General features: G+C 40.0%; 1 protein-coding gene across 2 annotated transcripts in view; it reads right to left on the bottom strand.

The window, feature by feature from the left end:
- The window catches only part of CRACD (capping protein inhibiting regulator of actin dynamics), a 257,979-nt gene that overhangs the window by 136,244 nt on the left and 106,695 nt on the right, over nt 1–15,040 (bottom strand). For both annotated transcript variants that reach the window (XM_049789931.1, XM_049789934.1), the window contains exon 2: nt 6,136–6,250. The gene's annotated coding sequence lies outside the window, so the exon portion shown is untranslated. The remainder of the gene's footprint in view (nt 1–6,135; nt 6,251–15,040) is intronic.

Genomic DNA, 15,040 nt, shown 5'->3' with positions numbered 1-15,040 from the left:
TTGCCTGGGAAGAAGCTGCCACTGCTACTGCTACTGCTGCTGATTTGCTCTCAGTGGTCCCTTTTCTTCTACCTCCCTTTGCTGTGGACTGTTGCTCACTACCAGATTCAGCTTTTGAGAGATCCTTAGCTTGAGGACATTTCCTGATCTGTGACTGCTGGGAGCCATTTTTCAGACTCCACAAGACCACATCACAGGCTGAAGCTGTGCACCAGATTTTATCCCTGCCTCCCCTAGACTATTTCAAAAGACTTAAAGGGGATATGTATATTTCCTTAGTTAATTTCTTTAGATGTATTTCCTTAATAGTTATAACTCTTATTGTCTGTTCCTTTATGTAGATGTTTTCCCAACCCCTTTTTGGATTTGTTTATTAGAAAATTCTTGGGTTCCAAGGTCATGTTAGAACCAGGTTTAGGGATTGTTTAGCTTGTTATTTTTACCACCATATGCACAGCAGTATAATGTGGCATTGTTTCTTTTTGCATAGGCACATCAAAATGGGGAAATCGTATGTATAGAAAGAAGTTATTATCTAATACAGATAGAAACTCATAAATTTTATATTATATTATATTATATATAATATATATATTATGTTATATATATTATATTATATATATATGAACATTTGTCACAGTGACTTGATTTAGGCTTCAGTTCATCGGACATCAGCTGCTCACCCCCAAATCTTGGATCCCATCTTTTGTACCAGTATGGTTTTCTGCACCAGCACCAGGCATCGAACTTCTACCAGGGAAGGCCCTAATGCTGTACTGGCACCAACTTGCTCCAGAGTGAGTTCAAATGATACCCTGAGGACTTGGAAACAGCAACAACTTGCTTTCAGGGCAGTTTTCCCTGCATCACCATTTAATGGTGAGATGAAACCAGAAGACATTCCATGACACCCTGACTTTGACATAGGATCTATGCAAAAACCAAGATCTCTAATTACAGAAACCTCACTGCAACAACTGTGATTGAAGAGAACTTTTGCTGGGACCATAAAAAAAAAAACTTTGGGGTTAGATAACTTAGTGTACCTAGAGCCTATAGTTGGTATTATATACTTCATGGGTAGGGTCTCCCTGTTTAGACCAAAGGTTTTTCCTTTCTATTTCCCAAAACTTTTGCTGCTCCTATGCAAAAAACTGACAGCCCCTTTTTATGATTTATTATTTTTTGTTTGTTTGGGGGTTTTTTTTGTTTGTTTTTTGGGCCACACCCCATGGTGCTCAGGGGTTACTCCTGGCTCTGCACTAAATAGCTCCTGGCTCAGGGAACCACATGAGATGTTGGGGGATCGAACCAGCATCTGTCCTGGGTCAGCTGTGTGCAAGGAAAATGCTCTATCTCTGTACTACCACTCTAGCCATTTTTTCTTTTTTAAAGTGATACATTTTAATTGTTTTTACTTTCCAGTATTTGATACATAGAGTCTTGCCTGAAATTATAAACTTTAGGATTAGTGAGAAATGGATTTTTCTCTTGAGTTTTTAGAAATCATTTAGAGCTTCATAAGAAATCGTTTGTTTCCTCCTTTATTATATCTTAAGATTTCAAGTCTGAGAAACCTACCACAAGAATTTTAAAAAGTGCATGAGTCAAACAAAGTACAGTTTTAATATGAATAAAAATATGTTCCATGACCCCAAAAATATCTAACACAAATACCATTTCTTCCCTACAATAAAGCCTTTAGAGAACAGTGGTTCTCACCTGAGAGGCACTGGTGACAATGTAACTATGATGAAGAGGTGCTACTAGTAGCCAATGAGCAGAACCAGGGATCTGTTAAACATCCTATAATCTACAGGATGAATCCCATAACAAAGCATCCAGTTGAATGTCAGCAGTGCCAGCTTAAGATCCCATGTTTCAGAGTTAACTCAATTTTTTTTCTTTTTTATCTTTTTGGTTTTTGGGCCACACCCTCTTGATGCTCAGGAGTTACTCCTGACTAGGCGCTCAGAAATCGCTCCTGGCTTGGGGGGACCATATGGGACGCCGGGGAATCGAACTGCGGTCCATCCTACGTCCTACGCTAGCGCTTGCAAGGCAGACACCTTACCTCTAGCGCCATCTTTCCGGCCCCTCTTTTTATCTTTTAAGTAGGGGCTCCCGCCTTTTTCAGAGACCCTTAGGACATGGATTACTTGTTTTACCTCACATTTCTGCATTTTTCTATAAAATTTAGAAGAAAAAAAAAAAGAAAGGATGAGGGCCAGGGACCAAGTGGTCTCAGGAGCATTGGTGGAGAAAAAAAAAAGAACAGAACTAAATATCTAAGCCAAAGTCAACAACAATAGAATCAAGAGACCTAAACTTTAACAATCTAAACTTAAATAGTCCTGTTATACTGGTAGGCGGGGGGCAAAGGATGGTGGTATAGGCTGCACTCTTGGAACACTGGAAGGAGGTTGACACTGGTGGTGGGAATGGCCCTGATCCACCGTATGTCTGAAATTCAACTATGAAGGGCTTTGTAGATCAAACGGTTTAAATAAAATAAAATTTAAAAAAAATTAAGGGAAATTAAACCATATCATGAATAAAGTATAAAGGAAGGAAACTTAAGGATGTGGAGACATAGAGATAGCACAGCGGTAAGGCAATTATTTGCCTTGCATGCAGCTGACCCAGGACAGACAGTGATTTGAATCCTGGCATCCCACATGGTCCCCCATGCCTGCCAGGAGCGATTTCTGAGTGCAGAGCCAGGAGTACCCCTGAGCACCACCAGGAGTGACACCCCCTCCAAAAAAAAGGATGTGGAGACATAGCACAGGGGTTAAGGCACTTGCTTTGCATACAGCTGATTGGTTCTATCCTCAGCCATGGCTCCCTGAGCATGGCCTTGTGCAGACCTGGAGCACCCCCCCCAACCAAAGCACTACCTTAGATGTTCTGGGTATTCCCAGTTCCACATCTTCAGGCCTTTGCATTAAACAATCAGCCTAACAAACTATCTGACTCAACAGTGCAACATTCCCCTCAGGTCTCATGAGCACCCTTGAAATACACACTTTCCCAAGAAGAAAGGAACTCTGTAGAGAAGCTTCTATAAGCCTTCTTCTTCCAAGAAGAATCATATTTAGAGAAAGTGTTTAGAGAGTTATCCATGCTTACCTCACAACTTACTGTTTTTCATACCTCAGGCCCATAGACAAATGGTCATCCAAACCCTTACTCAATCATCTTCTGAATGTCTCAAGTCTCACTCTCTACTTATTGAGTTGACTTTTTCTTTCTTTTTTTTTTTTTTTTTTTTTGGTTTTTTGGTTTTTGGGCCACACCCAGTGACGCTCAGGGGTTACTCCTGCTATGCGCTCAGAAGTCGCTCCTGGCTTGGGGGACCATATAGGACGCCGGGGGATCGAACTGCAGTCCGTCCAAGACTAGCGCAGGCAAGGCAGGCACCTTACCTCTAGCGATACCGCCCGGCCCCGACTTTTTCTTTTTTTTTTTCTTTTCTTTTTTTTCTTTATTTGATTTTCTGGGCCACACCTTACATCCCTCAGGGGTTACTCCTGGCTCTGTGCTCAAAAATTGCTCCTGGCTCAGGGAGGATGCTGGGATCGAACCTGCATCCATCGTAGGTTAGCTGCATGCAAGGCAAATGCCCTACTACTGTGCTACCACTCTGACCCCTTATGGAGCTGACTTTTAATCTGCCCAGCTGTGACCATAGGACTTGTTCCAACCACTGGCTTATCTCATGTGTCAGATTTAATAATCAGCTTTGAGCACTGTTGCTTTGTCCAAGATGTCCACATTCTTCTGAGACTATCTCCTTTGGTGACTTCCTCCATAGTCAACCTCACCCAGGAAGCTCCTCCTTTGGGGTCTTTCTAGGGCACAGAAAAATAGTCAGCTATTTTTTGCGTTATCCTCCTTTTTCTCAGGTGTGACTTTCAAGATTTAGTATCAAGTAAGGCTCTAGTGCTGACATCTGGGTCAGAAAGGGCTAGACAAGCATCATATAATGAAGAGATTTTAAAATATATTGGAAAAGCAAAATCCATTAAGTGCTTGGAAAAAAATCCTTGACTTCTTTTGCAATATGTCAACTGATTCAGAAAGCCCATTTATTCATTTATTTTGGAGGGCCTTAAATTATGTGAGAAATAAACTTGCGATCTTTTGTCATAGAATATTCTACACATAGAAACAGGGGTTCTATTTTGGGGGGGAAATTTTCTACAAATAAGGAAGAAGTATCTATTTGGCATGTGACAGAATAGAATGCAAAGTGGATGCGGAAGGGGGGGTGTCTCACCTCTCTTTGCTAGTAGTGATAAGAAACAGAATGACCTATATTGGGTGATACTCCATGATCAGGACAGAAAAGATATATGTGTAAAGACCTCATCCTGGGCCAATGCAATGCCCAATTGCCCCTAACCACAAGTTACTAAAATGCACAAGCTCCACAGCATGGCAGAAATCATGATGCCCATTATGGATTAATTAAGTCAGCTAATACAAGTACCAATGTGCTCCCCAACAAGACTTATTGAAGTCTTAAGCCCCACTTCTTTAAAAGGGTACTTACTAGGAAATGAGGTGCCATCAGTAAAATGAGGTTACATTAGAGTGGGGCAAGGGTTTCATTTATCTAGGGTATCTGGGGCCCTTACAAAAGAAACAGGAAAAAACATTACTTGGGCAAATGCAAGGCCAGAACAGGCAGATTGTAAGAGGTCAAGGGGGCGATGCAGTCTGAAGGGTAACAGAAGCAGATGCCACAAGCTGGGATGAGGCAAGGAAGTATTCTCCCCACCACAGGTCTCCTCAAACCAGGATTTAGGATTTCTAGCCTGCAAATTTTAGCACAAGAATTGTTTTCAGCCACCCAGTTTATGAAACTTGATTACAAAGAGCAGTAGCAAACTAATACAGTGGTGGAGGTACAAACTATTTTGTGTGTATGTGTGAGAGATATAGTGTGTGTGTGTGTGTGTGTGTGTGTGTGTGTGTGTGTGTGTGTGAGAGAGAGAGAGAGAGAGAGAGAGAGCACTAGAGAAGAAACATATATATAGAATAGAATAAGCGAGGCTCACACTCAGGAATCATTCCTGGCAGACTCGGGAGACAATATGTTGTTCCAGGGATATAAACCAGGTCAGCAGCAAAGTGCTCAGCTCGCCATACAATCCTACCAGCTCCACAAAGAGAATATTTCTGACCCTGTGCTCAGGAGTGACTTCTGGCAGTGCTCAGGGGACCATATGCAGTACTGATAAATAAAGCAGAATTGGCCATATATAAGGTAACTGCTTTAACTCCTATACTTCCTCTCCAAAATAAATTCTTTTATTTATTTTTAATAATACTTTATCATTATAGAGGCTAGACATGTACATCATAAAACATTAGAAACAAACCTTAAACTTTAAGTTCCCACTATCTCCCACATAATAAAAATTCCCAAAATTTTAAAGTGACTCCTTAAGGAGTTCTGCCTCTAGAAAAATAATGACTTGGTAGGGTTATCACTCACATGTGGCTTGTCATGTGGTTTAAAATAAATTAATGTATCCCATCACAACTAATAAATATTACATTTATTTTTCCTTTGTTTCTACTTTTTTAACTTTCACCTTTCCCCCTAATTTTTGAAAAAGTATAGTAATTATTTGTGTCCCAAAGAATGGTGGAGTATTATTGTTATGTAGAATGACAAGACATTGTCAAATAGATAGATGAAGACATCAAATAGATGAAGACACCAAATTCTTGATACACAGCTTCAGATCCAAAGGTAGCACAAAACCAAGGTTGTTAACTATTCGATGAACTTTTAATAACAACAAACCAATGAAGCAATGATAACTGTATTTTCATATTACACTTCCTTTTGCATAGTAAATTGTACAAGTTTAGTATAATGTTAGAAATAAAATAACTGGTACTCCAAGAATCTAAATAACTTCCCTTCTGAATCAGCTGGTACTGAAAGTGCTAGAAATTAAATGTAAAATTAGAAGTTTCTGTGATCTCAGATATTTTACTTGGTATTTTGTGATCTGCATAATATCCCTCTATAAAATCCCACTCACAGCAAATGAAATATGTTAGCTTCTTCTCCATGAGTTTCTTCCTTCCCCATACTTTAAACAAGTGACTTACCTTGACAACCACTCGTGTGAGATTGTCTTCTTGTGAAGAGAAATCAACTTCAGTGTTCAATGTCAGAAAACAGGACACATTGTCAAGAAAACCTGGGAGTCACTGCTTTCGTGAACTGCTGAGAAAAAATAAAAACACAAGATTATTCAAGAGTTTTGAATCTTCATTCTCTCTAGGGGGTGATTTCAAAATGAATCTCCTTTATTCCTTGGCAGAAGTCAGTACAAAAGAATTATTTTGCTGGTGTTTTCAATTAGATTTAGTAATATTAAATTTGCATGACTTAGCTTAAATTTATTCTAGGACCTTAGACGCATTGATTACAAATGATTTCCACTTCTGAAAAAGAGAGTCCTATTCATGAATACTGAGGTTCCTTACATTCAGATTTCTCATTTTTTTCTTCATGGTAGTTTAGATAAGATTGAAGACACGAATTCAATCTAGTGGAGAAGTGAAGGCCGTATCATTATATTATTTTCTTCCCCAGAGGTAGCAAAGACATTCAGATAGCAATCACTGAATTAAGTAGGTTAATGGCCACCTTGTGAGTAGGGCAAACATAATCTCTTCTAAACATGCCAGAATGAAAACTGGAACATAATGACCGTAGATTTGTTCTTATTTTGGTTTGGGGGCCACATCTGGTAATGCTCGCAGGTTCCTCCTGGCTCCATGCTCGAGGAAGCTGCAGATTGCTCCCAGTAAATGCTGAAGGATCATGCGGTATGGAGGATCAAACCCAAGTCACATGCAAAGTATGATATCACTCCATTAACTCCATTGTTTTAACTGTAATAGAGGTGGGAAATGTCCAGGAACAACCCCAGCTCAAATCCCAGTTCATGTTTTTAGCATAACCCAGAAAGAAGGCAACATCTGGAAAATGATCCAGTTAGAAATCCCTTCAGATCTCAGGATGACCATGGATGTCTATCCCAGAAGCTCCACAATTCATTGTAGGCTTATAAATTCCACTTATGGCTCTTAAGTAGGGACTAGGTTATAACAGACCAACTTCCCACAGAACTTAAGTAGAAAATCTGGAAAAAAAAATCTGTTTAGATTGGGGCCGGAGAGATAGCATGGAGGTAAGGCATTTTGCCTTGTATGCAGAAGGACAGTGGTTCGAATCCCGGCATCCCATATGGTCCCCAAGCCTGCCAGGAGCGATTTCTGAGCATAGAGCCAGGAGTAACCCCTGAGCACTGCTGGGTGTGACCCAAAAACCAAAAAAAAAAAAAAAAATTCTGTTTAGATGGAGAGAAGACAGTAAAAGAGGTAAGGCGCTTGCCTTGAATACAACTAAACCTGGTTTGATTCCCAGCACCACATGGTCCTCCAAGCACTATTGGGCACAGCCTTAGAGTCCCCCTAGAGCCACCAGGGTAACCTGGATAATGCCCAGCAATTCAGGTTTCAAGCAATAATGCATCCTCAGACCCTCAAATTAAACTGTGGCCCAGGAGGCAGAGAGTGACCGAGAGGAATCCCAGGTCTCCGAAGTATCATTTGAGAGACCACGCAGCCCCCCCCCCCAAGTATGTACAGTCACCACTACTTGATATTTCTTTTTTTTTTTTTTTTTTGTTTCTTGTTTTTGGGCCACACCCAGTAGTGCTCAGGGGTTACTCCTGGCTGTCTGCTCAGAAATAGCTCCTGGAAGGCACGGGGGACCATATGGGACACCGGGATTCGAACCAACCACCTTTGGTCCTGGATCGGCTGCTTGCAAGGCAAACACCGCTGTGCTATCTCTCTGGGCCCACTACTTGATATTTCTTGACACTTAATTCTATAACCTGCACATGGGTTAATTACTAAAAATGAAATGTTACAGGTATACCTGAAAAAATGAGTCACAATGGGTGCAATATTTTATATAAATTACTAGTCATCAGGTTGTTCATGTGGTTAAAATCTTTTCTATTCTTATGCATTTTCTCCTGAAAATTATTGAAGTTTGTGTTGAAGTCTTTTAGAATTCATAACTTTGAACATATTCAATTTTTTGCAAGCTAAAATGGCATATTCAATTTTTAAGACCAGTTTTTTCTTTTTAAGGTATGCATCTTTATTTTTCAGTCTTTTTTATTTTTAAATTTTAGGCACTATTAATGCTATTAATGCTAGAGTTCAGCACGTATACTATTCCATCACTGCACTCTCCAACAGAGGTTTTTTGTTTGTTTGTTTGTTTGTTTTGGGGTTTTGGGTCAACCTGGTGGCACACAGGGGTTATTGCTGGCTCTATGTTCAGAATGTTCCTGGCAGGCTCAGGGGAACTACATGGGATGTCAGAAATCGAACCCAGGTCCATCCTGGGTTGGCCACATGTAAGGCAAATGCCCTACTGCTGTGCTATCTCTCTGGTCCCAGAGACATTTTTTAAAATAATTTAAACACCATATTTATAAAAAATGTTCATAGTTGAGTTTCAGTCACCAAATATACACCACAGTTTACCAATATAACTTTTTCGCCAATTATGTCCCATTTCTTTCTTCCCCTACTCCATCTGTCTTTGGGATAGACATTCTACTTCTTTCTCTTACTATCATTGTCACAGTAGTTTTTGGTGAAATAACTTATTGCTTTCAATCTCATGTTAACATTAGGTGGATTACATTTTAGATGAGATGAGGAGGGAAGAGTTGCTTCTGCACTCAACTGAGTAAGAAAAAAATTGAGCTAAACATTAAACATTAGAACCATTTTTATTCAAGCAGAGAAATGCTTCTACAGCCAGTCCAGATGAAGAGTAATAAAACAGCAGGTTCACATCTGGAATTCAAGCTACAATAGGGAATGGATAGTCAACCAATCTGTTCGCACATTGAAAACATTAAAATTTCTCTTTCACTGAAGATCTACAGTTGCATTTGTGTTCAATATACACATGCTACTTCTCCCTGAAAGAGTATAGTTGTTCTATACATGACTGCCGAATCTGCAATACTAACAGCATAAAAACATATGTCTTGCTCATAGGAGTAGGTTCTGTGATTGAAATAGGCTGGCTATCCAGGGATAGAGTCTCAGTGGTTAAAGCATATGCTTTGCATGAAACCTGGCACTGGGAGAAAAAAATAAAACATCAAGCTAATCCTCAAATACAATGTGTGCATTGAATTAGAACACATGTGGACTAAGGGAATCCTAAATCCAGGTTTGAGTAGAAAACTAATGATATGAGGCCATTTTCGAAGAGAAAACACAGATTCCAAATTAAGAGAAGTTGTTTTTTATTGGCAATGCTCACCCTCTTTGGAGGTTAAGAGGGAATGATATTGATGTACAAATGATTTGCCATCAAACATTCCAAGATTTAAATTGTCTTTTGACTACTAGATGTTCTATTTTATATTTTGGTTTTGGGGCCACATCTGGCTATGCTTGGGGGCTCTTCAATGCTTGGGCTCACAACTGATACTGCTTTGGGGAGCATTTCAGGCTGGAGATTGAACCTGGAGTTCCTGCAAGCAAAGTCTGTGCTTAAGCCCTCTGAGTGATCTCCCTTTTCTGTTTAGACATAATTTGGAAATCTTCTATGACCTTGTACTTTCCAATTATGTTAACTATGTTAAGGCATACTTTCTAATTATGTACTTTCTATTATGTTAATCCATCCACATTTATAAAATGAATATACTATGAGTTGAGTGAGCACTTCATATAAGTTCATCCTATATTAAGAAGCCACACTTCGTGGTGTTCAGGTCTTATTATTGGCTCCTAGCTCAGAGATCACTCCTGGGGACAGCTCAGAAAGGCCATTTGCAGTGCTGGAAATCCAAACCAGGTCACTTGCATGCACATACAAGGCAAGTAACTTGTCTGCTGTAGTACTTTTTCAATCTTTGTTTTGTTTTGTTTTAGGGCACACCTGGCAGCGTAAAGTGTTACTAATGGCTCTGTACTCAGGAATTACTCCTGGAAGACTCAAAGTAACATATGGGATGCTGGGAATTGAAACCAGGTTATGTGCATGCGAGGCAAATGCCCTACCCACTGTGCTATTGCTCCAGACCCATCCAATCCTACTTTAATCATACACCTGTTAATATATTTGCACTTAATTAAAGTATGCACTGTGGGGAAATGGATCTCATTTAATATTTCCATGGAAAATTATGGGTAATCTGATACACTTTTTTAGAGGTATTTATCTAAAATTTTAAAGGCTCAAAATATTCACAAAAGCATGCACACAGGGGCCAGAAAGATAGCATGGAGGTAGAGCATTTGCCTTGCATGCAAAAGGACGGTGGTTCAAATCCCAGCATCCCACATGGTCCCCCGAGCCTGCCAGGAGCAATTTCTGAGCATAGAGCCAGGAAGAACCCCTGAGCACTGCTGGGTGTGACCCAAAAACCAAAAAAGAAAAGAAAAGAAAATATGCACACAAAGACCCACTTGTAGGATAGGAACATTTGAGGCCACTACTGCTGGTGGTTAAAGGCTTTGTCCAGCTCAAAGCAAGGCACAGACTGTATACTCTCCAGTATCAGAAACTAATTTTAACGCAAATTTATAACTTAAGAGTTTCAAATATTCTAAGGGTGCTATAATAAGTTTTATATAAGCAGTGAGAAGTACCAGCAACTGTTCATATCAGCTGTTATATCATATCATTCATCTGTCTGGCAGATGTAATTCCCAAAAGAAGTCTTTGAAAACCTTCCTCCTATTGGCGCCTCAGTCTTGTTTTCAAATAATTCTTCATGGAAGATAGTGGGTCTATGACCTCCAGGGTTGTATCATCCATTCAAAACAAGACCAACAAATGGTAAAGAAATGTGAGTATATACTAAAGGGCAATGCCACTACTTTGGAAATTTTTTTTAAAGAAGCTATTTGAAATTTTGCAAGGTTTTGTCATTGAGGTTTATGTTGGTGATTTTTGTCATATGGTTTATGTTCAAGACTTGCAATAAGCTTTCTTCTGGGTTAGGGAGCCTCATCATGAGATTTGAGATAGGCTGGTCTCAAAAGTTTCCTCACTTTTTTTCCATTTTTTCAAGTAAATCTTGGAATGGGGTAAGACCCACTGGAGACAGATGAATCAAATATTAACGGGACCCACTACTGGCTTTGGAATAGGTAGTTCAATTTCAATTTTGGTTGCACATTCTTCTTATATATTCCTTAGTTGGATTAAGTTTTTGGTCTTCTTGTAACTCCATTGAGGTTTTTGATTTTTTCAGAAAAGTTTTGTGGCTTCTCATTTCATGTCTTCCATCAACCTTGATGCTGCCTTCCCTCTCCTCACAAGCCTCAAAATTTTGCAGATGAGGCCAAGAGCTAATTGTTTTTTCTTGTGCTGTTTTGGGGACATACCCGGTGGTACTCAGGGTTTACTCCTGGCTATGAGCTCAGCGGTACATTTTTGGTTGGGTTCATATGTGATGCCAAGGGATGGAATCCAGATGTGGCTCTGAAGCCAAGAACTTCTTGTTTTGTTGCTGTGGTTGGTTAATCATCAGCAGAAAGGCTGTGATGTGCATGCTTTGCAACTTCTCCATCCAAGATCACGCTGCCCTGGTTCTTTCCACTCGAGCCACCTTCCCACATCTTTTGTTTCTAGGGAACCTTTTCCATTGATTCTTCTCTCCGCCTAAAAATGCCTTCCCAGCTTTTCTTCATTTTTGAATCTCCATGCAATCTAGCATCATGGCCTTCAAAGGGACCCTCCAATTATCTTTCTTATTGCTTTCTCTCTCTCTCTCTCTCTCTCTTTTTGTTTTTTGGTTTTTGGGCCATACCTGGTGACACTCAGGAGTTAGTCCTGGCTCGGGGGCATATTAGACACTGGGAGATCAAGCCGTGGTTCATCCTAGGTCAGCCACATGCAAGGCAAATACCCTACCACTGTGCCACTGCTCTGGCCCCCTATTCCTTTCTTTTGACTTGGATGAAAAGTCCTGAACCACAGTCTCTAAGTCATCCCCAAATCTATTCTCCTGGTCCTGAAAGTATTCCAGGGGCTAAAGAGCCAGTTTTACAGATCCTGTAAACAATTACTTCCTGTATGGTACCTCAGTACCTCATTTGGGTCAACTCTCCTTGTTTCAGTCCTGCAAATGGTCAGTCTATGCCAACTCATTTAGACCAACCCTCTCAAAGTGAACAGTTTTCACCTCCCAGAACTGTCCCTACTATTTGCCTGTTGGTATTTAGTGATCCACAGGATTCCCAAGTCCCAGATGGGCATTTCAGGGTCTCTAAATCAGCCTTGTCCTTTCTGTCCTTCAGGCTGCTTCCATTAGCAGGTTCAAAGGCGAGTAGTAATGTTATACAACCAAGTCACCCATGTGAGATGGAGTCACACAAAACAAGCATGTCTCCTAGCAATGCCTCACTACTCACTCCCACCAACCTGCTCTGGGGAACAACCACCTCTCCCAATCTCTCTGTCTATACTCACTATGAATCAATCCTGCCTCCATTCACAGATACATCACACAAACCCCTGGCAGAGAGGAGGAGGTAGCAATGGAAGCTTACCAGAGCTTTCCAGAAGTATTTTATGTTGATGAACCCCAACCTTTTCCTTATTGCCTTTAGATTTAGTGCTTTAAGTATCCTTTAAAATGTTTCTGAGAGAAATGAGAAGGAGAAAGGGGAGGAGAGAGAGAGAAAGAGAAGAAAGGAGGGGAGAGAAAGAAAGAGAGAGAGAGATGAATGCCACAGAGGTAGGCAGGAGGGAAACCAAGAACATTACTGGTAGGAAATGAGCACTGGTGAAAAATGTTGGACATTTGTATGATTGAAACTCAATTGTGAAAAATGTTGTAAACATCTCTTCATCACCAGCCATAATAACAACCTTTTTTTCTAAAACAGTACCTATCATTTTATTTTTTTATTCTTAATCATGACATTAATTGGTGATTTTTTAATCCTATTTCTTTCTTTTCTTTGAATAGCTCTTTAATCTGTTTTGCTCTCCTCTTTCTAATTCAGACTTTCATTTACTCAAGCCTGACTTGCTGCATTAACCTATCAACTTATAGGTATACCTCTGCTATGTCTTCCTTAAGCATTACAATCAGATTAATTAAAAAAAGATTCTGCTTGCCTAAGTTTCTTCCTTCCTACCAAATACTCAACAACTCCTATTATTCATCAAATTTGTTTCTGATACTATTTGGCATTTGAACCTCTATTCCATTCCTAATGACTGGCTTTGTTTAGTGTACCCTATCTTTTTCTATAACAAAGCATCCACCACCTCTCTATCACAAACTGTCTTCTCTAAATCAAGCAATGTCCTAGTATCTATCCAACAAACATCCAGGATGAGTCTCAGTAGAGCTTTTTACTTTTTTTACTTTACTTTTAACGTACAACACTGAAAAATCCTTGGTTTCCCCTGGACTTTTCACTTAACATTCCAGTTCCATCGTGATCAGTGTTTCCTATTCCCAAAAGAAAAGGGCACAATCATAGTCCCCACAAAGATCTCATACTCCTCAGAGCCCACTGGATTCTACCAGGAACTGTTACTCTATTCAAACCAGAAACCACGTGATAGGCAAGATACGGAAAGCCAAGACAGGAAGGGTTTTCTGGAATGGTCTGGTTGGTGTCAGGAGGTTAATCCATTGTAGAGTGGAGGAGGAAGCACAAAGAAAAGGAGAGGGGTTTTGTTCTGCTACACAGTAAATAGAACCTGAGCATCACAGACTAAACTTGGTCCATTCTTTGCAGTGAAGGAGCTCACCAGATAAATACCTGGAGTGGGTGTTTGAATTACAGATGAGGAAACTAATCTGTTTCTTTATTTTCAACTTCTCAAAGGCAACTGTTCACAAGCACATCTCAGGAAGTAAACTGCAGCTTCTTATTTCTTGGCTACAGAATAAATGACTATGACCTTCTTGGGTTTAAAAAAAAATCTAGGGTTCCAGCTAAAAGAATAGACATGGGATGAGGTCATGAACTTGTTTACCTGTTCACTGGTTATAGAACAGTTGAGGGGATTTAGAGAAGGTGATTGAGCCACACAGGCAGTGCTTGGGACACCCTGGTTGTGTGCTCAGGTATCACCTGGTGATGTTTGAGCACAGTGCTGGGTATTGAACCTGGGCTGTTTCCATGCAAGACAAGTGACTTAACCCCAATACTATCTCTCCAGCATGAAAGCTAGAATTTGTAGCCAGTCAATCTGTAATCCTTATCATTTGAGTCCCATTCGTTAAGTTAATGCTAGGAACCCAAGACTCTGTACACCAAATGAATAAAAAAATCCTACTCTAGGTCTGATGCTAAGATAGCAGTTCTTAAATATATAATCTTGATGATTCTTCCAAATATCCCTTCTCCTATTTTTATTTTATTACCGTATTTTCCGGCGCATAAGACGACTTCTGAAACAAGAAAAAGTCAACCGAAAATCGGGGGTCGTCTTATATGCCGAGTATATCCCAAAAAATGTTTCAATATGCCGATAACGAAAATTGTCTGAATATTGCCACAAAAGGAAGTTTCCAACTCGACCTGCACCAATCACTGCAAGGCTGCTTGGACCGCCTCTCTAACTCAGCCAATCCAAGCACGCTTTTTATGCATGCAAATTAGACAAAGTTCTGGACCCGAATCTACACTGTAAAAAGCCTGCTCAGATTGGCCTGTCAGAGAGGAAGTCTATTACAGTATAACCTTTGAACCTTTGCTTGTTGTGATTGGCTCACTGTGGTACCTACAGTTGCAGCACAGGAACGTTCTGTCTGATACAGCGAATATAGGCCTAAACCTGTGTTTTAACTGCAAAATTAGGGGGTCCACCTCGTTTTAGCTTGTAAATTGTTTTTTAATACACTTCAGCTTTGGTCTCTTTTACTGAGATTCTATGATACATTACAGAATCTTACCTGATTTAGCTATAAAAAAACAAATTTTC

The sequence above is a fragment of the Suncus etruscus genome, chromosome 16 (genome assembly GCF_024139225.1).
Source record: "Suncus etruscus isolate mSunEtr1 chromosome 16, mSunEtr1.pri.cur, whole genome shotgun sequence".
NCBI lineage: Eukaryota > Metazoa > Chordata > Mammalia > Eulipotyphla > Soricidae > Suncus > Suncus etruscus.
The sequence above is the reverse complement of the archived record's forward strand: the minus strand, read 5'-3'. Positions and strand labels throughout refer to the sequence as shown.